This window comes from Pleurodeles waltl, chromosome 4_1 (genome assembly GCF_031143425.1).
Source record: "Pleurodeles waltl isolate 20211129_DDA chromosome 4_1, aPleWal1.hap1.20221129, whole genome shotgun sequence".
NCBI classification, from domain to species: domain Eukaryota; kingdom Metazoa; phylum Chordata; class Amphibia; order Caudata; family Salamandridae; genus Pleurodeles; species Pleurodeles waltl.
The window spans coordinates 10228097-10251421 of record NC_090442.1 but is presented as its reverse complement, the minus strand read 5'-3'; positions in this window follow the sequence as shown (position 1 = coordinate 10251421).

Sequence of the window (23325 nt, the reverse complement as noted above, 5' to 3'; positions counted from 1 at the left end):
GTTTTCTGAAGGAAGTCCTTCCATTATAGGAAAATCTGTTCTCCATCCCTATAGAAGTGCCTTCCCAGGGCGTTTTTGTGTTTTGAGTGTCTGCCATTTAGTGCAGTATTATACCTCTACCTGTATTTTGTACTCTTTTGTAACATGCACACGGCACCTTTCCTTTTACAACGTATCATTTGCTACCTCTTATATCTTGTTTGCTTTTGATACATGCACAACGGCCACCACTGCCTCATGTAACGTAACTATTGTTTTAGTGTTTTGAGTGTCTGCCATTTATTGCAATTTTTTTTACCTCTACTCGTACTTTATTTGCTCTTGTAACCTGCACACGTCACTTTTTCCTTTCGTAACGTATCGTTTGCTACCTCGTGTATTTTTTTTGCTCTTGATACTTGCACAATTATCACTATTGCCTCATGTAATGTAACGTTTGTTTTTGTAACAGGCTCACTTGTAATTCTTCTCCTCTTGTATCTTTACTTTGCCTATTGTGAAGCGCTCTGACACCTTCGGGTAAAGTCTGCGCTACATAAAAACGCATTAAATAAAATAAATAAAATAAAAACTAGACGTCCCTAGTCCAGCCTGGTGTCTACAGTGTGCGCCGCCTCGAGGATGTCATTAGGCCCCGCCCTGTACCACTGGAGGTGGAATTCTGTGGGGCGTGGCAATGCAAATAAATATCTGCAAACCCAGAAGGCACCGCGATAAACTTCCGTTTCATCACCACGGGTGAAACAGACATTGATTTGGCACATAAACCTGTACATCTAGCCATATATTCAACAACGTTTATAATGAGAACAAAACTCTAACTTTTCCAACTTGCCCTAGTACTAGTAAGTTATATTTTCTTATGACTCCCGACCAGTAATGACCTGTTAAAATGTATGGGTATTTGTGCTTCAGGGCGCTTTGTTATCCTTTAAGACCCACAGGGAACATGAAAGTTTGTGCACCAAAAGGATAAGTGAAGGTGCCTGAGAGATGTTGCGGGACATGGGAAGGGGCGTTAGAGAGGGAAAGGGACATCTGAGGGTGCGTGGCAGCAATGTAAGACCATGTGAAGGGGCATTAGGGTGAAGAAGGGACATGTGAGGAAGTTGATTCTAAACAACAGGGTCTGGCAGCCCTCCCACAGGTGAGTCTAAACAACAGGGTCTTGCAGCCTTCCCACAGGTGAGTCTAACCCACAGGGTCTGGCACCCTTCCCACAGGTGAGTCTAACCCACAGGGTCTGGCAGCCTTCCCACAGGTGAGTCTAAACAACAGGGTCTTGTAGCCTTTCCACAGGTGAGTCTAAACAACAGGGTCTCGCAGCCTTCCCACAGGTGAGTCTAACCCACAGGGTCTGGCAGCCTTCCCACAGGTGAGTCTAAACAACAGGGTCTTGCAGCCTTCCCACAGGTGAGTCTAACCCACAGGGTCTGGCACCCTTCCCACAGGTGAGTCTAACCCACAGGGTCTGGCAGCCTTCCCACAGGTGAGTCTTAACAACAGGGTCTTGTAGCCTTCCCACAGGTGAATCTAAACAGGGTCTTGTAGCCTTCCCACAGGTGAGTCTAAACGTGATCTCGCAGCCTTCCCACAGGTGAGTCTAAACAACAGGGGATCGCTCCATCCCACAGGTGAGTGTAAACAACAGGGTCTCGCAGCCCTCCCACAGGTGAGTCTAACCCACAGGGTCTCGCAGCCTTCCCATAGGTGAGTCTAAACAATAGGGCCTCGCAGCCCTCCCACAGGTCAGTGTAACCCACAGGATCTTTCAGCCTTCCCACAGGTGAGTCTAAACAACAGGGTCTTGCAGCCTTCCCACAGGTGAGTCTAAACAACAGGGTCTTGTAGCCTTCCCACAGGTGAGTCTAAACAACAGGGTCTTGTAGCCTTCCCACAGGTGAGTCTAAACGGGGTCTTGTAGCCTTCCCACAGGTGAGTCTAAACGGGGTCTCGCAGCCTTCCCACAGGTGAGTCTAAACAACAGGGGATCGCTCCATCCCACAGGTGAGTGTAAACAACAGGGTCTCGCAGCCTTCCCACATGTGAGTCTAAACAACAGGGTCTTGTAGCCTTCCCACAGGTGAGTGTAAACAACATGGTCACAAAGCCTCCCCACAGGTGAGTCTAAACAACAGGGTCTTGCAGCCTTCCCACAGGTGAGTGTAAATAAAAGGGTCACAAATCCTTCCCAGTGGTGAGTCTAAACAACAGGGTCTTGTAGCCTTCCCACAGGTGAGTCTAAACAACAGGGTCTTGCAGCCTTCCCACAGGTGAGTCTAAACAACAGGGTCTGGTAGCCTTCCCACAGGTGAGTCTAAACAACAGGGTCTCGCAGCCTTTCCACAGGTCAGTCTAACCCACAGGGTCTCGCAGCCTTCCCACAGGTGAGTCTAAACAACAGGGTCTCGCAGCCTTCCCACAGGTGAATCTAAACAACAGGGTCTTGTAGCCTTTCCACAGGTGAGTCTAAACAACAGGGTCTTGCAGCCTTCCCACAGGTGAGTGTAAACAACAGGGTCTTGCAGCCTTCCCACAGGTCAGTCTAACCTTACAGGGTCTCGCAGCCTTCCCACAGGTCAGTCTAACCTTACAGGGTCTCGCAGCCTTCCCACAGGTCAGTCTAACCCACAGGGTCTCGCAGCCTTCTCAGAGGTGAACGTAGGAGGCTGGCCCTCTATGTAGTGCACAAAGCTAGGCACACTGTGTAGGGGGGCCAGGCAACCGCACGTTGGTTTACAGGTATAAAAACTAGATCACCTAATGCTCTAATTTTTAAGCTTGCTTGGTAGAGCAGTTAGGCTAATCTTGGAGAAGTGCAAAGCATTTGTTATACTCACAGTATCAATCATGCGACTCACACACTCAAAGGAATAGCTCAAGAGCAATTTATAAAAATACTTCAGATTTTTATGTAATTGTTAAAACCAAGATTATCAAAATTAGTTAAGTACTTTTTGAGATATGACTTTTTGAAGTTTAATAAAAATAGTTTTCATGCGTAAATACGCACCATAGGAATCGATGGAAAGTCACCTTTAAAAAAATATATAAAATCACACAGTTGTGTTACCAAGTTCTTATTTTGCAGGTTGGTCGAGGTCGTTGGTGGGCACATTGTGCCAGCTGGAGAAGTTCAGGTGGCTCCCGGTTCCGGCTGGAGCAGCAGGGAAATGTCTCCAGAGCTGGTGCCGGGCCACTGCGAGGGACCACTTGGAAAAGGTCTGTGCAGGTAAGTTTAGGGGTGGTTCCATGAGGTCCGCTTGGAGTGTCAATGTTGCAAGGGTGAGGGACCCTTAGGGCTAAACAGGTTCTTCATTGCAGAGCACAGGGCGGCCGGAAACAGAGCTAATCGGTGACCCAGGAGCTGTGCGCAAAGATGCCCTTTGGATCTAAAGGTAAGTCACTTCAAGGGTCGCTTGCAGGGCAACGGGGCACTCTGGCGGGAGGTCTGGGGTGTTCTTAAAGTCCCTCGACTGGGGCTTCCTCCTGGTTCTTTTTCAGCCCCGGGCAGGCTGGATTTCCTGGTGTCTGATGTCAGCGGGGTATGGGGAAATGATATTGTTATGATCCTACTGACATTACGATATAATAGGTTGCATTTGGCAACTAATTACACTTTATCTGTGTTAATTCTTTTTGTATGCTACAAACCTAATAAAAGAAATATAAACATTTTAAAAGTGCTGTTCGCCAAAAGAAACTAGAAGCCAGGATACCAGTCCTGGAACTGGAGGAAAGGACAACAGTCTTTAAGGAGAAGAGACTGGCCAAGAAGAAAGGAGGGATAGATTGGACTTGAGGTCCAAAACAAATGGTGGAAGTGAAACAGAAGAGGTACCTGCAGCAGAGTTTCACCCCGCCTACCCAATGGCATTGTGCCTAGCTTTGTGGAGGGAGCGGGTGTAGGAAAGTACCATCTTGCCTGGCATGTTACCCCCATTTTTACTTGTGTGTCAGGTTGTTTTTGCCTGTCTCACTAGGATCCTGCTAGCCAGGACCCCAGTGCTCATAGTTTGTGGCCTGAATGTGTTCCCTGTGTGGTGTCTAACTGTGTCACTGAGGCTCTGCTAACCAGAACCTTAGTGCTTATGCTCTCTCTGTCTTTGCAATTGCAGACTACAGGCGAGTGACCATTTTTACCAATTCTGATTGGCACACTCTTATAATTCCCTAGTATGTGGTACCTAGGTACCCAGGGTATTGGGGTTCCAGGCGACCCCTATGGGCTGTAGCATTTCTTTTGCCACCCATAGGGAGCTCAGACAATTCTTACACAGGACTGCAACATCTACGTTATTTCACAACCATTTTACACTGCACTTTAGTAACTTATAAGTCACCTATATGTCTAACCCTCACCTAGTGAAGGTTAGGTGCAAAGTTACTAAGTGTGAGGGCACCCTGGCACTAGCCAAGGTGCCCCCACATAGTTCAGGGCAATTTACCCGGACTTTGTGAGTGCGCGGACACCATTACACGTGTGCACCACATATAGGTCAATACCTATATGTAGCTTCACAATGGTAACTCCGAATATAGCCATGTAACATGTCTAAGATCATGGAATTGCCCCCCCATGCCAAATCTGGTATTCCCAGTCCCAGGAAGGCAGAACAAAGGATTTCCTCGGAGTTACACCCTCTCCCTTTGGAAATAGGTGTTAAGGGCCTGAGAAGAGTATCCTCTCCTGGCCTCTGGGAATGCTTTGAAGGGGTGCCCTCTGTGCATAAACCAGTCCACACTGCTTCAGGGATCCCCCAGCCCCTGCTCTGGCGTGAAAGTGGACAAAGGAAAGGGGAGTGACCACTCCCCTGTCCATCACCACCCCAGGGGTGGTACCCAGAGCTCCTCCAGTGTGTCGCAGACCTCTGCCATCTTGAATGCAGAGGTGTGAGGGCGCAATGGAGGCCTCTAAGTGGCTAGTGTCAGAAGGTGACGTCAGAGACCCCTCCTGATAGGTGCTTTCTTGACTAGGTGGCCCAGCCTCCTCTGAGGGCTATTTAGGATCTCTCCTGTGGGCTTCTTGTCAGATAACGAATGCAAGAGCTCACCAGAGTTTCTCTGCATCTCCCTCTTCGACTTCTACCAAGGATCGACCACTGACTGCTCCAGGACGCCTGAAAAAATGCAACAAAGTAGCAAGAAGACTACCAGCAACACTGTAGCACCTAATCCTGCCGGCTTTCTCAACTGTTTCCTGGTGGTGCATGCTCTGAGGGCTGTCTGCCTTCACCCTGCACTGGAAGTCAAGAAGTCTCCCGTGGGTCGACTGAATCTTCCCCCTGCTACCGCAGGCACCAAACTTCTGCTTCACCGGTCCTCTAGGTCCCATCTCATCCTGAGGAGCGTGGTCCCTGGAACACAGGAGCTGGATCCAAGTGACCCTGATAGTCCAGTGGTCCATCTGTCCAAATTTGGTGGAGGTAAGTCCTTGCCTCCCCACGCCAGACAGTAATCCTGTGTACTGCATGAACTGCAGCTGCTAGGGCTTCTGTGCACTTTTGCAAGGAATCCTTCGTGCACAGCACAGCCAGGTCCCCAGCACTCCGTCCTGCATTGCTCAACTCTCTGAGTTGACCACCGGCTTTGTGGGACCCTCCTTTGTAGTGTTGAGACAACTGCAGTGCTCAGTTTTCTTGAACCCGTGTTCAAGTGCTTCTGCGGGTGCTGCCTGCTTCTGCATGGGCTCTCTGTATTGCTGAGCACCCCCTCTGTATCCTCCTCCAAGGGGCGATCTCCTGGTCCTCCCTGGGCCCGAGCAGCACCCATTTTCTTCAACCGCTACCTTTGCAGCTAGCAATGCTTGTTTGTGGTCTTTCTGCATGGAAACAACTCTGCATCCTCCAGCATGTGCAAAGGAGAAGTTCCTGGCATCTTCCGTTGTTGCAGAATCTTCAGCTTCCACCCAGAGGCAGCCATTTTGTACCTTCATCCGGGGTTTAGTAGGCTTCTGCCCCCCTGGACATTTTCATGACTTTTGGACTTGGTCCCCTTCCTTTGCAGGTCCTCAGGTCCAGGAATACGTCTTCAGTGTTTTGCAGTCTGTTGTGGTCTTTGCAGAATCTCCTATCACAACTTTACTGTGTTTCTGGGGAAGTAGGGTAACTTTACTCCTACTTTTCAGGGTCTTGGGGTGGGGTATTGAAATGATTCTCCCACAACGAAATAAGTTTCGTATTTCGGTTTATTCCAATACAGAGTTTCACAAAAGTGCGTCCGTATGAGTAAAAGGGGCACAGAGCTCTGATCTCATAGCCGTCACAGTGGAACATGGAATATCATGACATCATTGTCATGATGTCACAATAATCCATGCCCTCAGCAGAGCACACATGATCACCACAGGTATCTTGGACACCCTTAGGGGCATATTTATAATCTGTTTGCGCCGAATGTGAGTCAAAATTTTTGACGCACAATCGGCGCAAACCCTGCCCCACATTTATACTTTGACGTCCGACGCCGCGGGCGTCAAAGTTCCACCATGTGTGCCATTTTTTGGAAGGGGGAACCAGCCTTGAGTTAATTATATGCAAGGTAGGCGTTCCCTTCCAAAAAATGACTTTAAGGCCTGTGCCCCATATTTATACTCTGACGTCATTTTGACGCACAGGAGGGGGCAGGCCTTAAAAAACGGCGCACAGCCTGATGGGCGCCGTTTTTTAACGCCTGGGTCAGGGCAGGCGTTAAGGGACCTGTGGGCTCAGAAGGAGCCCAGAGGTGCCCTCCCATGCCCCCAGGGACACCCCCTGCCACCCTTACCCATCCCAGGATGACACCCAAGGATGGAGGGACCCATCCCAGGGAAGTTGAGGTAAGTTGGGGTAAGTATTTTTTTTCGTATTTTTTTTTGTGGCATAGGGGGGCCTGATTTGGGCCCCCCTACATGCCACTATGCCCAATGACCATGCCCAGGAGACATAAGTCCCCTGGGCATGGCCATTGGGCAAGGGGGCATGACTCCTGTCTTTGCTAAGACAGGAGTTATTCCCATGGGGGTTGTGCGTCAAAAAAAATGACGCAAATCGGGTTGAGGCCTGAATTTTGCCTCAGACCTGACTTGCCCCATTTTTTGACGCCCAACCTCCATTTTCCCATATGCCGGCGCTGCCTGGTGTGATTCATATTTTTTGACGCACACCAGTCCGCAGCGCCGGCTAACGTAATTCCATAAATAAGGCGCCCGCATGGTGCGTTGGAATGGCGTTAGACGGCGGTAAAAATTTTGACGCACAGTTGCGTTGGCGCAGTTGTGCGTCAAAAAGTATAAATATGGGCCTTAGTGTTTTCTTACACTCCCAGCGACCCTATACACACTACACTAGGCCTGGTGTCCCTAAGTGGTTGGCATTCCACTGTCTTAGCATATGGTTTGTGTTGCCCCTAAGCCTATTGCATCCTATTGTATTCTACAGTGGTTGTACTACTTTTCTAACTGTTTACTTACCTGATTTTGGTTTGTGTGTATATTTTGTGTATTTTACTTACCTCCTAAGGAAGTATATCCTCTGAGATATTTTTGGCACATTGTCACTAAAATAAAGTACCTTTATTTTTAGAACTCTGGGTATTGTGATTCTTATGATATAGTGCTATATGATATAAGTGGTATAGTAGGAGCTTTGCATGTCTCCTAGTTCAGCCTAAGCTGCTCTGCTATAGCTACCTTCTATCAGCCTAAGCTGCTAGAACACTACTAATCTACTAATAAGGGATAACTGGACCTGGCCAGGCCAGCCTCCTACAGTGGGCAACATTGATAATTGGTTTGCCTCATTTGAAAGGGCTTACAGGGTGCTCAAGGTGGGTCCACTACGCTGAGGTGCCTTACCTTGGGCATTGATCCCCGTAGGGGATGAGATAAGATCCTGACTGAGGAGAGAGAGGTAGGCTGAACTCACACATAAAGAGGGCCCTCAATTTTGTTTCCATGGTTGTTTATTAGTTTCAAACCTCACAGTCTTACAGTACACCCTTTACAGTGCTATGCGTTGTGCAGTATTTTACGGATTGGTATATGTACGCGCCTACAGAATCGCCTCTTCCCAATATCTCTAGTTGTTGCTCAGGTACCTGCACATACTGATATCTACCCGTCATTGTATGTTCCTTTGTCAAAACATTTGATTATGGGGGGGGGGTGAAAAATAGAGACATGAACCCTACTATTGTTCTGTCTCATTTTGTGTGCCATTTTTTGGAAGGGGGAACCAGCCTTGAGTTAATTATATGCAAGGTAGGCGTTCCCTTCCAAAAAATGACTTTAAGGCCTGTGCCCCATATTTATACTCTGACGTCATTTTGACGCACAGGAGGGGGCAGGCCTTAAAAAACGGCGCACAGCCTGATGGGCGCCGTTTTTTAACGCCTGGGTCAGGGCAGGCGTTAAGGGACCTGTGGGCTCAGAAGGAGCCCAGAGGTGCCCTCCCATGCCCCCAGGGACACCCCCTGCCACCCTTACCCATCCCAGGATGACACCCAAGGATGGAGGGACCCATCCCAGGGAAGTTGAGGTAAGTTGGGGTAAGTATTTTTTTTCGTATTTTTTTTTGTGGCATAGGGGGGCCTGATTTGGGCCCCCCTACATGCCACTATGCCCAATGACCATGCCCAGGAGACATAAGTCCCCTGGGCATGGCCATTGGGCAAGGGGGCATGACTCCTGTCTTTGCTAAGACAGGAGTTATTCCCATGGGGGTTGTGCGTCAAAAAAAATGACGCAAATCGGGTTGAGGCCTGAATTTTGCCTCAGACCTGACTTGCCCCATTTTTTGACGCCCAACCTCCATTTTCCCATATGCCGGCGCTGCCTGGTGTGAGTCATATTTTTTGACGCACACCAGTCCGCAGCGCCGGCTAACGTAATTCCATAAATAAGGCGCCCGCATGGTGCGTTGGAATGGCGTTAGACGGCGGTAAAAATTTTGACGCACAGTTGCGTTGGCGCAGTTGTGCGTCAAAAAGTATAAATATGGGCCTTAGTGTTTTCTTACACTCCCAGCGACCCTATACACACTACACTAGGCCTGGTGTCCCTAAGTGGTTGGCATTCCACTGTCTTAGCATATGGTTTGTGTTGCCCCTAAGCCTATTGCATCCTATTGTATTCTACAGTGGTTGTACTACTTTTCTAACTGTTTACTTACCTGATTTTGGTTTGTGTGTATATTTTGTGTATTTTACTTACCTCCTAAGGAAGTATATCCTCTGAGATATTTTTGGCACATTGTCACTAAAATAAAGTACCTTTATTTTTAGAACTCTGGGTATTGTGATTCTTATGATATAGTGCTATATGATATAAGTGGTATAGTAGGAGCTTTGCATGTCTCCTAGTTCAGCCTAAGCTGCTCTGCTATAGCTACCTTCTATCAGCCTAAGCTGCTAGAACACTACTAATCTACTAATAAGGGATAACTGGACCTGGCCAGGCCAGCCTCCTACAGTGGGCAACATTGATAATTGGTTTGCCTCATTTGAAAGGGCTTACAGGGTGCTCAAGGTGGGTCCACTACGCTGAGGTGCCTTACCTTGGGCATTGATCCCCGTAGGGGATGAGATAAGATCCTGACTGAGGAGAGAGAGGTAGGCTGAACTCACACATAAAGAGGGCCCTCAATTTTGTTTCCATGGTTGTTTATTAGTTTCAAACCTCACAGTCTTACAGTACACCCTTTACAGTGCTATGCGTTGTGCAGTATTTTACGGATTGGTATATGTACGCGCCTACAGAATCGCCTCTTCCCAATATCTCTAGTTGTTGCTCAGGTACCTGCACATACTGATATCTACCCGTCATTGTATGTTCCTTTGTCAAAACATTTGATTATGGGGGGGGGGTGAAAAATAGAGACATGAACCCTACTATTGTTCTGTCTCATTTTGCTCCCTCCTTGCCTCCAGTGGCTCCAGAGATCTCTCTGCTCTTTCGAGCTCATGGTGGCCGCTCATCTGTTTTGACTTGCAGAGCTGCCATGTATATGTCCCATACATCCTTGGATCCTTGCAGGATCCCTTTTCTCTTCTAGCCGCTAAGGTGGCCACAGGACCACTTCTGCAGCAGCCCAATTGTTGAAGTCTCCTAGCCAGGCTGTAACGGGATGGACCGTCAGAGAAATCCAGGCCATCACCATTTGTTGTTTGGCCAGGATGCATGCTTAATCTATGAATTTTGTGATGTATTTAGTTTTCTTGCTACTTGCATCACCTCTAGCAGACAGGGAATTGGATCGATTGTTAGGGGTTACTTTATTATTTCCAAAGTCGGGGCTATAATGTGTGCCCAGAATTTTCAGATATCCAGGCAGTCCCATACCATGTGATAGAAATCAGCATCCGGACATGTGCATCTTGGGTGTTTAGGATTGACCCCTGGGAATATGCAGTGGAGCAGTTTGAGGGTGAAGTATGTGTGATGCAAATAATTAACTTGAGTGTATTTGAGGCACAAATCTTTGTACACGCAGGGGCTGCCCTGGACGCCTACTTCATTCTGTTATATGGGAGTGAACATATATCACAAAACAGAAGATTTACTAGAGGGAAATATACATAGAACATTGAGAAAATTAAGGTCAGACATGCAATTTTGGAAAACACTCCCATTGACGGTCACAGGGAGGGTAGCATTGTTAAAAATAATAATGTTACCTAGACGGTTGTATTATTTCTCCACCCCCCCTGCCCCCCGGTTGTCCCGCGATCGGTACTTAAGGACATTAACTCCATGATCACTAGCTTTATTTGGGAGACAGGCAGGCATAGGATGGCATTGGGTGCCCTTCAGAGACCCACCTCCGAGGGGGGCTAACTGCACCAGATATGGAATTATACCATTGGGCGGGTCAGTTACAATGGCTAGCAAGAATCCTTGGGGAAGTACCTGCAATCCAGGACCAGCTATGTACCTTGAGTGGGTCACCGGATGACATCTTAAGTATTTTGCTGAATCCAAGGGGGAAACAACCGCAGCTACAGATGGAATGGAACTCAATGCGAATATGTTGGGAACATAGTCTGCGACGCATTCGTACAGCAGTCCCTTATGCTCCAGAAGTGCCAATAGTATGTCTGACACACGTGGCAGAAGGGCGAGCCCTGGCAGGGATCAGGAAACTTGCAATAAATAACATAACAATAATGGGAGACCTATATTATAACGGGAAATTACGCACCTTTGCTGAGCTGCAGGAGCAGTTTGATGTCCCATCAGGAATGTTTATTATATATAACGCAATTATTAGGATAATACAAAAAACATGGCAAATGGGCTCGCAAGAACCACATATACAGAAGGATGTAGAATGATTTGCTTACAGGGGAATCACAGAGGGGCTATATCAGCAATTTACAAAGCTTTACACAAAAACAATTACTCTCCTCTGAATAAACTTAGGCCCATATTTATACTTTTTGACGCAAACCAGGGCCGGCGATGGTTTGCGTCAAAAGGTTTACCAGAGCTGCGGACAGGTCTGAGTAAAAAAAAAATTACTCAAACCAGGCAGCGACGGCTTAGGGGAAAATGGGGCTTGTGCGTCAAAAAATGGTGCAAGTAAGGTTTGAGGCAAAAATCATGCCTCAAACCGGACGTGCGTCATTTTGTGACGCACAACCCCCATTGAAAATGACATGCCCCCTTGCCCAATGGCCATGCCCAGAGGACTTCTGTCCCCTGGGCATGGTCATTGGGCACAGTGGCATGTAGGGGGGCCCAAATTAGGCCCCCCATGCCACTCTAAAAAATAAAAAAAAATACTTACCTCAACTTACCTGAACTTACCTGGGATGGGTCCCCCCATCCATGGGTGTCCTCTAGGGGTGGGTGAGGGTGGCAGGGGGTGTCCCTGGGGGCAGGGAAGGGCACCTCTGGACTCCTTCAATGGTCAGAGACCATGGAAGTGAGCCCACAGGTCCCTTAACGCCTGCCCTGACCCAGGCGTTAAAAAATGGCGCACATCAGGCTGTGCGCCGTTTTATAAGGCCTGCCCCCTCCTGTGCGTCAAAATGACGCTGGAATATAAATAAGGCGCACAGGCCTTAAAGTCATTTTTTGGGTGGGAACGCCTACCTTGCACGTCATTAACGCAAGGCAGTTTCCCGCATCCAAAAAATGACGCACACAGAGGAATTTTGACGTCCGCGGGATCGGGCGTCAAAGTTTAAATATGGTGCACGGTTTGCACCGAATATGCGTCAAAATATTTGACGATCATTCGGCGCAAACAGAGTATAAATATGCCCCTTAGATTGAAATGGCAGACGGAGTTGGGAACTCCCATAGACGAACAAAAGTGAACTAGGATCACTTCCCACATATACCCTGCATTCCGGAACGCTTGCCTTAAACTAATTAACCTCTATATATATCACAGAGCCTATCTCACCCCTCAAAAAATCACAAAGATGTTCATCACTGGTGGTGGGAGTTGCCTCAGATACCAGTAGCAGGATTAGAGCACATGTTATGGAGTTGTTCTCGAGTATTGATTTATTGGGAGGAGGTATTTCAACGTCTATCAGTGACCACGGAGAGAAAACTCAAGCTGTCCCCCCTGACAGTGCTATTAGGAGATTACCCCCACCCCTCAGCTAAAAAGACAACAAATAGATTTATTGATCTTGCACTGATCTTAGCTAAAAGGGATATTACATCCCATTGGAAAGACGCTGGGGGCCCTCATATTCAGAGATGGCAAGACACTATAACAAAATGGGCAGAAGCAGAAGGAACTATATTGCACCAAGAAGCGACATAGGGGAGAGGATCTAAAGACATGGCAAGACAATGGGACACGATAATAGACTGTATGAAACACCCAGACGACTCAATATTAGATGATACAAGAGTAACATCAGACTCCGATATAGAAGACACCTCTAATACATAAATATAGCTATACTTGTTAATGTGGAGGAATAGAACAGCATACTAGAAATACTTTGAATAATGGAAAATATCATGGGGTTTGATGTAAGTGCAATGGGGGGGCGGGATTAGGAGAAATGTTACGATTATTAAGTATGATAATAATGTGTTAATTATTATTTAGTTATGAAAATTAATAAAAGATATTAAAAATAAAAAGCCATACAAGCCGACACAAATCTCCCCCTACGGACTTTATAAATATTACTGAAGCCTTTGCGTTGTCCTTGCAAAGGCTTAGTAAATCTGGGCCTAAATGTCGACACTAACATGTAGACAGACAAATTCTCTGAACAGTTTAGTTTTTTTTATTGGCCATAGCGATGAAGACCTGAATTATAAAATGGCTAACGTTTGGGTGCCATCTTGTTTCTATGGGAAGCAGAAGTTTGAAGGAAGCTTTGAGAAGCTGCATTGTGAAGGATCCTGAGAAACGAATGAACTCTTGATGAACTCTAGATTGTATCTTCATGGTTTAACCTAACAGGAGCACGTTGCGGGATACATGTGTAGGTGTAGTGTATGTTAGAATTGTGTGATTTAAGCTAGGGGAGAGTTCACAACCTGTTTCCAGAGCTTACAGTAGAGTAAGGTCCTCTCTTTATGGGAGAACTGATTTTACTTAACTGTTTCATTGAGGCAACTTTATAATAATCTGTCCTCTTGCTTATATGACTTTGACTGATTTGAACTTTAAATTCACTAATTAATTCTTGTATTGATTATTGATTTTACACTAATTTGATGATTTTGAGTCAGTAACCAATTTTAACCTTTAATAAACAGCCATGGTTTAAAAACGTAACCATTCTCTTTCTTCCTTGCTGAGTCTAATGTGATTCATTGTTTATAAAAATTGACTGCCTGACTAACCTCATTTGTGAACTTCGATTCATCAGATGGTGCTTTATGGCCCCAAATTTGCACAAAGAAAAGCTCCAGCAAAATTGGTATCAGAAGATGGTTCACACTGAGGCTGGAGGATTTAAAGATTTTGCCTAAAGAGTCAAAGTTTGCACAACTCAATCTGTGTTTCCAATTTTCCATTGATCCATTCAAAATATTGATGGCATTCCAGCATTCCTGTTTCAGTTGTGCATTGGAAAGAGTTACAGTGTTTGAGGTTTTTGAGGTTTTTTCATGTTTTGAGTTGTGGTATCACATTTGGGTCCAATAGGACTATGTGATGAAGTGTTTTTCACTTTTATTACTTGTGCTTTTGGAGATTATTATGACTATTGCTAAGAGTTGAAGTCTGGTCATCGGATTCATTGTATTCCAAGATCCTGAGATAGATACAGAGATCTATTGAGTGGTCATTGACTTGTCTGTTAGGGTTGAGGTGTTGCATCATGATGTGCCTTGGCACACCAAGATAGGCACTTAATAACCCTTTGTGAGATTGTAGTAAAAGAGATTGGTATCCGGTTGATCCTTCACATGCAGGTGAAGACCTCACTAGCCTGAGTGAGTTCCCGCTAATTGAGGACTCACTTTGTGTGTTTGTTAGTACCATGAAGGTACCAACCCCTCTTCCCTTAGAGCGATTGTCACTTTTATACATCTTTAGGCAAAAACTCAAGAGTTGTTTTGTTTTTAATTTTTGACTATTCAATGCAGATTTGAGCAAAGAAAGATTCCCTGTGTGGTGCTGTGGGTACTTCATTAGGTGTCACACTGAGATTGGTTGTTTGGCTTGTGTGCCATGGTGGGATTGGTTGTCACGTCATTGGGTCCCATGCTATGAGTTATCAGTTTAAAGGTGTCATGTTGGAAATGTATGGCTGCGTCGTTGAGCATTGTGTTGTGACTAGTTGGAAACTGAAGGTTTTTTCTACATGGGATTTAGAAATACTGCATTGGTTTGCGTTAGGACCAAAGAATACATTCTTTAAGAAAGTAAGAGCTATGTTGAGAAATTACATGAGCATGCCTGTCCGTGAGGGTGGGAAGGTTCCTCCAGAGGGCACACCTGCACTACAAAGTACAATTTACATATTTGTGTTTGGATCATACTTTGGAATAAGATCACAGTGGAAGAAGAGGGTTTGCAATTTCCCTGGTATGGTACTCAAGGTCCTGATCTTCGTAGTCCTCTTCAGTCTGGTCCGGATCCTTCTGGCTCTAGTCCTCCTGCTCCTTGCCCCCATGTTTCTGCAATAAAGTGTCCTTGCCCACCACAGATCATCCTAGCCTTTTTTTTTAGTTCTGATGTTCCTTGACCGCTGGCTCACGCTAGCCTTAGAACCTTATAGCTCTATACTTCCTGGTCTGTCTGATCATCATTCCCATGTAACCCTGTACCTAATCCTTTGGATCCTGGATCTCCTGTTACACAGGCTCCCCTGACCTCTGTCCTCCTGGTCCTGTTGCCCTGGTTTCTTTCAAATCAAATCATTAACATTCATAAAGCGCGCTACTCACCCGTGCGGGTATCAAGGCGCTAGGGGAAAGGGGGGGTTACTGCTGCTCGAATAGCCAGGTTTTTAGGAGTCTCCGGAAAGCGGGGTGGTCCTGGGTGGTCCTGAGGCTGGTGGGGAGGGAGTTCCAGGTCTTGGCTGCCAGGAAGGAAAAAGATCTCCCACCCGCCGTGGAGCGGCGGATGCGAGGGACGGCAGCGAGTGCGAGACCAGAGGAACGGAGGAGGCGGGTGGGGACGTAGAAGCTGAGGCGTCCGTTGAGGTATTCCGGTCCCTTCTTGTGGAGGGCTTTGTGTGCGTGGGTGAGAAGTCGAAAGGTGATCCTTTTGCTGACTGGGAGCCAATGCAGGTGTCTCAGGTGTGCGGAGATGTGGCTGTTGCGGGGTACGTCGAGGATGAGGCGTGCCGATGCGTTTTGAATGCGTTGCAGGCGATTTTGGAGTTTGGCTGTGGTCCCGGCGTAGAGGGTGTTGCCGTAGTCCAGGCGGCTCGTGACGAGGGCGTGGGTCACGGTTTTTCTAGTGTCGGCGGGGATCCAGCGGAAGATCTTGCGGAGCATGCGGAGGGTGAGGAAGCAGGCGGAGGACACGGCGTTGACTTGCTTGGTCATGGTGAGAAGAGGGTCCAAGATGAAGCCGAGGTTGCGGGCGTGGTCTGTGGGGGTCGGTGCGGTGCCGAGGGGCGTGGGCCACCAGGAGTCGTCCGAGGCGGACGGGGTGTTGCAGAGGATGAGGACTTCCGTTTTTTCAGAGTTCAGCTTTAGGCGGCTGAGCCTCATCCAATCTGCGACGTCCTTCATATCCTCTTGTAGGTTGGTCTTGGCGCTGGCGGGGTCCTTGGTGAGGGAGAGTATAAGTTGGGTGTCGTCGGCGTAGGAGGTGATGATGATGTCGTGCTTGCGAACGATGTTGGCGAGGGGGCTCATGTAGACATTGAAGAGTGTCGGGCTGAGCGATGAGCCTTGAGGTACGTCGCAGATGATCTCGGTGGGTTCTGAGCGAAACGGAGGGAGGTAAACTCTTTGGGAACGGTTTGAGAGGAAGGAGGCGATCCAGTCCAGGGCCTGGCCTTGGATCCCGGTGGAGCGGAGGCGGGTGATTAGGGTGCGGTGACAGACGGTGTCGAAGGCAGCCGAGAGGTCGAGGAGAATGAGGGCGACTGTTTTACCGTTGTCCATCAGGGTTCTGATGTCGTCAGTGACTGAGATGAGGGCGGTTTCCGTGCTGTGGTTGGTTCGGAAACCGGTTTGTGAAGGGTCGAGCAGGTTGTTGTTTTCCAGGAAGGTGGTCAGCTGTTTGTTGACGGTCTTCTCTATTACCTTGGCTGGGAAAGGCAGAAGTCCTGCTTGTCCTGTTGCTAATCCTTCTGCTCCTGATTCTCCTGGTCCTTGTAGTCTGGTCTTAGGTCTGGTATTCCTTTGACTGGTCCTCACTTATAGGGTGTTCTTGGGCTAGGCCTTTTGGTTTACCTGTTCCACCTTATCATTCTCCATCTAACCCTGGTCCCCTCTCTCATACTCCTCCTAGTAATGCTTCTCCTGTGTCTGGTCTTCCTCATCCCTGCGGCACTGTTCCTCCTGGTTCACATGCTGCGTGTCATCCTGGTTCACGTACTCCTTTGCACCCTGGGTTAGGATCCCCCCATGTCTAACCCTAATGGACCTTCTGATCTGGCACCCACTGTGCCTGGAGTTCCTGGTCCTTTCTATCCCTCCTTGTAATCTGGGGTCTCCAGGTCCTGCTAGCCCTGATCCTGGTTGTTGTCTTCCCAGACTTGGTACTTTTGCTTCTGGCCCCTGGGTCCTCCTTGATATGATCTCCGTGGTCTTAGCCTTTCTGTTCCACATTGTCTATTTGATTGTGGTCCCCCTGGCATGTGTAACTCTGGTCCTCATGGATTAGATCTCCCTGGGCCTGATTCACCTTATCCTGTTCTTCTGGCAAATCTTTTTAAAGGTGAGACTGTCAACTTTAACTGACAGTGGAACAATGAGAACTGGTAAGAAGATCTTAAAACTGCTGCAAAGCACCAGAAATGGGCAATGTGGGACCCAACTGTACCAAAATCTGGACTGGTCACTGTGTCACACACTCACTGGCTCAGCCAGCTGCACACACTCAGCTATTGTAACGATGAGACACTGAAATCTGTCTCAGTCACAAGGGACAAACGCCAGTGAGATGATCTCTCAGCTGCAGAACTGGTGGTACTACTGTTATGAGAGGTTGCTGCATGCCTTTTAAAGATACAGGGCCTTATTTATACCATTTGGTGCAAAACTGCACTAACGCAGTTTTGCACAAAAAGGTTTTGCACTGGCTTGCACCATTTTTTAGCACCAGCTGGGCACCATATTTATGGAATGGTGCAAGCCGGTGCAAACGGTAGCCTATCCTAAAAAAAATTACGTTAGGCAGGTTAAAGTCAAAATAGATGACTAACCAGAGTAGTGTAATTTCTTGACGCTAAGGGGCATATTTATACTCTGTTTAAACTGAATTAGCTTCTTTTTTTTTAACTCTAATTCAGTGCAAAACTAACTCTATATTTATAATTTGGTGCTAGACTCTGTTCTGTCCAGACTCGAGCTGCATCATCATGAGAGGCTGCAGGGACACCACCATACTCTCTCCGCCGGCGGTTGTACTGGGCCGAGTCGAACGACACCTGATGAGAGGCTGCAGGCAGTGGCACCAAAATCTGATGGTGCTGTAGATAGCAGTGCGAGAAGAGGCAGGCTGCAACCAAACTTCATAATGCCCACTCACACTGCAGGCAGCCGGAACCACCCAGGAGTCCTGTCAAAGCATTATCATTGGGCAAATCATGGGACACAGTTGCAGTCCGCGATGCCATGAGGTCACATGAATATGCGGCCACAGTGGCAGTAGCCAGCAAATGCAGCTAAGCCAGCTCCGAGCTAGGTCAGAGTCTGTCAGTCACTTGACTCTGCAGCTGCCAGAGCAGCTTGGACCGGGCACTACTTTTCTCTGTGATACTAGCAGCACTCCGGCTTGACAGCTTCAGGAGGTGCTATAAATGGTGACTTTGCATTTCAGTGCTGTGATGCAGACCACCACACTGAAATGCATTAGTCTAACGCCTGATGCATGATACTTGGCAGGGCTGCTAGGATGCTGCTAAGCATAGAAAACACGGTTTTCAGCTTACAATTAATTTTACAGGGATTGGACATAGTAAGTGACGCCCCGGTGTTAATGAAAACTGACCTAGGTCCTGCATGACAAACAAGGGAAAAGTCTGTGTCCTTCCACCACTCACAAGATGAAGGGTCACAATGAGTTCTGAAGGAAAGCAGAGTGCAGCAGAAGTATTATCCTTCATCAATATCTTCTGCGTCAGACCCACTAGAGTGGTGCAGAAGTCCTGTCCTTCATCAACATCTTGGTGGAGTAGAAGTCCTGTCCTTCATCAATATCTTGTGTCAGACCCAGCAGAGTGGAGCAGAAGTCCTGTCCTTCAATATCTTGTCCCAGACCCAGCAGAGTGGAGCAGACGTCCTGTCCTTCATCAATATCTTGTGTGTCAGACCCACTATGGTAGAACAGAAGTCCTGTCCTTCATCAATATCTTGTGCGTCAGACCCAGCATGGTGGAGCAGACGTCCTGTCCTTCATCAATATCTTGTGTGTCAGACCCAGCAGAGTGGAGCAGATGTCCTGTCCTTCATCAATATCTTGTGCGTCAGACCCAGCAGAGTGGAGCAGACGTCCTGTCCTTCATCAGTATCTTGTATCAGACCCAGCACAGTGATGCAGAAGTCCTGTCCTTCATCAATATCTTGTGTGTCAGACCGGGCACGATGGAGCAGGAGTCCTGTCCTTCATACCTCATCTGTGACAACAAGACAACAGAAGCGTCAATGTACATTTTTAAGGGCTTCACTCAGTGATCCTACCTCAATTTAGACTTTGTGACTCACATTAGTCAAATCAAAGAATCAGCAGAAACATGGACACAGCTTATAACCACTTTCTCTAGGAAACATCTGTTTAAGTTTTGCCTCAGAAAAGACAGTATGCTCTTCTGAGGACAATATCATTGCTGAGTCAGCACATTAAGGAAGCCAGGAGACTTAAGGGACTCCTGAAGACACGGGGGAGAATCCTCTTCATGACCACTGTAAAGTTGAATAAAACTGACATGAAGTGCAGTCACACATAAAACAAATGTTTTATATCTTGTTGCAGAGATTAGCACTCTCATGATCCCAATGCTGACCCAGGGGTTGTCAGGAAAGTGTCGGGCAGTGTTTTTCCTACTCCCTGGCATTTGTATCTCTTAACTAAGATCATGTACTGTTGCGTTGCTTCGTAATCCTGAGAGGAACCTATGTGAATGAGTGTAATATTTTTGAGCAATCAAATACCCTCTTCCTCTTTCAGATCCAGCACCACTAACTTATTTTCATAATACCAGCCACGATGTGGGACATCTTTGTGTTGTCTTAACACAACGGGAGAGGTGGGAAGAGAGGTTTGAGACCCCATACTGCCTCCCCTGAGTGCGCTTCAAAATACACAAAAAGTATAGGGTATCATGTAGGGACAAAATATCATTAGATTGCTCTAGATCGTCGGTGTATCCCAGACTTTGGGACTTATTCCTGTGCTGAGTGTGGTAGTGAATGGAGGGCCGTAAAAAGGGGCTAAGTGGAATTTCTCCTTATAGACTAGGTGGTCTCACACACTATATAGTGTCATGCTTCATCATATGACCACCTACCCCCATCCAGGTAGGATAGTACCACCTGGACGGACTCAACTTTGTCGTTAAAAGAACTTGGAGGGAGTACGGAGGTAAAGATTATCTGGATAGTGTCGGGATCCAGTTGTACTATGGAAAATCTAAAATCACCTAATCAACCACCTGTGTATTGTTACACCTTTATTAGCACTGATTGTTGGTGATATTAAAAACACAATGGGATGCTTCTAGATAATAATGACTTGAAGAGTCACCAATGTTTTACTGGCCAAACCTTATTGTTCTGTCTTATGAATATATTGTGAGTACAATATATTTCTTTATCTGTTTTCTAAGTGAGCCTTTATTAGACGGAAATGGTCAACAAAACATGCATGCCAACACATCTGATTCAGACTGGGTACTCGTGGTTCTTAAAGCTAAAACTGACTTTATTTTATCTGTTTCCTGCCTAAAATTGCCTATGCTTCAAAAGAAGTCAATGGAGAAAATACATTCCCCAATATTTTTTTAAATCTGCCACTTTCCTGTTCTAAAATGTTGGCTTGTCTGACATGTTTGACACAGCATACAGGCCAACAAATTGAAAATAGGGAGATTTAAGAAATATCATGGGAACTTAACATGCTCTCTTAATGTACATTGAAGCTGGAGGCAGCTAAAATAATTACATTTTTATCTTAAAAAATCAGTCTCTCCCACCTGAACTGGGTCAAGTGATATATAGGACAAAACAGCAAATAAAGAGACATAAAGGCGGTCATTCCTACCTTGGCGGGCGGCGGTCGCCGCCCACCTGGCGGGAACCGCCAGAAGACCGTACCGCGGTCAAAAGACCGCGGCGGTCATTCTGACTTTCCTGCTGGGCTGGCGGGCGACCGCCAAAAGGCCACCTGCCCACCCAGCGGGAAAGCACCAGCAACGAGGAAGCCGGCTCTGAATGGAGCCGGCGGAGTTGCTGGTGTGCGATGGGTGCAGTTGCACCTGTCGCGATTTTCAGTGTCTGCCAAGCAGACACTGAAAATCAATGTGGGGCCCTGTTAGGGGGCCCCTGCAGTGCCCATTCCAGTGGCATGGGCACTGCAGGGGCCCCCAGGGGCCCCACGACACCCGTTCCCGCCAGCCAGGTTCTGGCGGTGAAAATCGCCAGAACCAGGCTGGCGGGAAGGGGGTCGGAATCCCCATGGCGGCGCTGCTTGCAGCGCCGCCGTGGAGGATTCACAGGGGCAGCGGGAAGCCGGCGGGAAACCGCCGGCTTCCCTTTTCTGACCGCGCCTTTACCGCCGCAGTCAGAATAGCCCCAGAAGCACCGCCATCCTGTTGGCGGTGCTTCCTCCGTCCCCTACCCTGGCGGTCTCGGACCGCCAGGGTAGGAATGACCCCCAAAGTCTCTGGTTACAAAGCCTGGTAAACAGAAGCCTCTGGTTTAATATTTTAAGAAGCAAATAATGCCCTTAAACCAAAATTTAAAACTCAATTTGGTCCAAACAGTCAGAGTTCTGTGAAGATATGTAGCTATATTAAATATAAAGAATAGCCAACACAAACAGAACAAGCATTTGCAATGCAACGGGTCTCGCATTTCTCCGAATTAGAGCTATTAGCAGTTGTAAACTCCCAACCTGACTTTTCTTGCCTCATAAATTAACTGTGAATGCTACAGTTCACTCCTAGTGAAACCTATCGGCAAAAGTGCAATTATCTACGTAACCGGCAAAAGTGCAATTAACTATGTAACAGGGTCGATGTCATGCAAAGAGCTCGACTTCTGCCAAGCGAGATCGCGCTGCGAAAAAAGAGAAAAAGTAGTCCACAAACCGGACGGAAAACAGCGAGCCTCGCATGTTTTCAGTACTTGGTCCCTGCGCTCGAGGGCTAACCACCGGAAAAGGCATGACGTATGCGTGCCTTCCACTAATGAAAGCAAGCAGATTTTAAAAGGCAAGCCCACGAACCAATGAAAGTCACAGACGTGACATGGACGGGGTTCCCAGCACTTTTCTAACTACTACAGCGTCTCGCAAGCGATACGCATGCTCAAGCGCATGCTACGCAGGCTCGACCGTAAAAATTTGAAAAGGGTGCAGGTGAATTGCAGCAGACAAATGAAAAACGTAATTTGAGGCAAAGCACTGGAATGTTGTTTGTGGATATAATAAGGAATTACCCACAGAAACAGGGAAAATCAGAAAAACGCTGTCCAGTTTAATTGCAGCAGCTTTTTACATTTTCAAACATTTAATGAAACAAGTCATCCTTTCAATTCCCTCCTGGAGCCTGATTCTGTCAGCGGCCACCAGAGGGCGCTCCTCGCCTGCTGATGAAATCCACTGAGCACACTGCATGAAAGGGAGAAGGGTTTCCTCTTCCGGGTCAGCGGCGGCAGAGACAGCACCAACAGCGGATGCTGACTTCACTTCCGGCCTCTCCCTCTGTGTCCAGCCTGCTGCAGAGGAGGAAGGACCCCCTGTCTGTCTGTGCAGTTATCTTCATCTTCAGACCCTCACAGACCCCCCTCAGACCCCAAATCTGCACCTGCCCCCCCCCCCCCAGCCCCAGGAGGAGGAGAGAGCCTGGAAATGTCTGCACAGGTTTCTGCTCAGGTAGGAGATTGTCAGCACCTTCTGCTGTGTTTGTAGAAATAGACTGAATAATCCTGGAGGAAATCTCTGCCAGGAGCCGGGCTGAGCTGGGCTCTTCTATCCGGGGGCCTCTGGGGGGCTTTCCTTCCGGGCCTGGGGGTGTTTGTGGTCATCATTTGTGTTAAAGAGGGGATCTGTGCACTGCATCTTACTGCACTGTGAGGAATCTCTGCCAGGAGCCGGGCTGAGCTGGGCTCTTCTATCCGGGGACCTCTGGGGGGCTTTCCTTCCGGCCCTGGGGGTGTTTGTGGTCATCATTTGTGTTAAAGAGGGGATCTGTGCACTGCACCCTACTGCACTGAGGGGTCTGTGCACTGCATCTTACTGCACTGAGGGGTCTGTGCACTGCACTGAATCTTACTGCACTGTGAGGAATCTGTACACTGCATCTTACTGCACCGAGGGATCTGTGTACACTGCACTACATCTTACTGCACCGAGGACTCAGTGCACGCTGCACTGCATCTTACTGCACTGTGAGGAATCTGTGCACTGCATCTTACTGCACTGTGAGGAATCTCTGCCAGGAGCCGGGCTGAGCTGGGCTCTTCTATCCGGGGACCTCTGGGGGGCTTTCCTTCCGGTCCTGGGGGTGTTTGTGTCA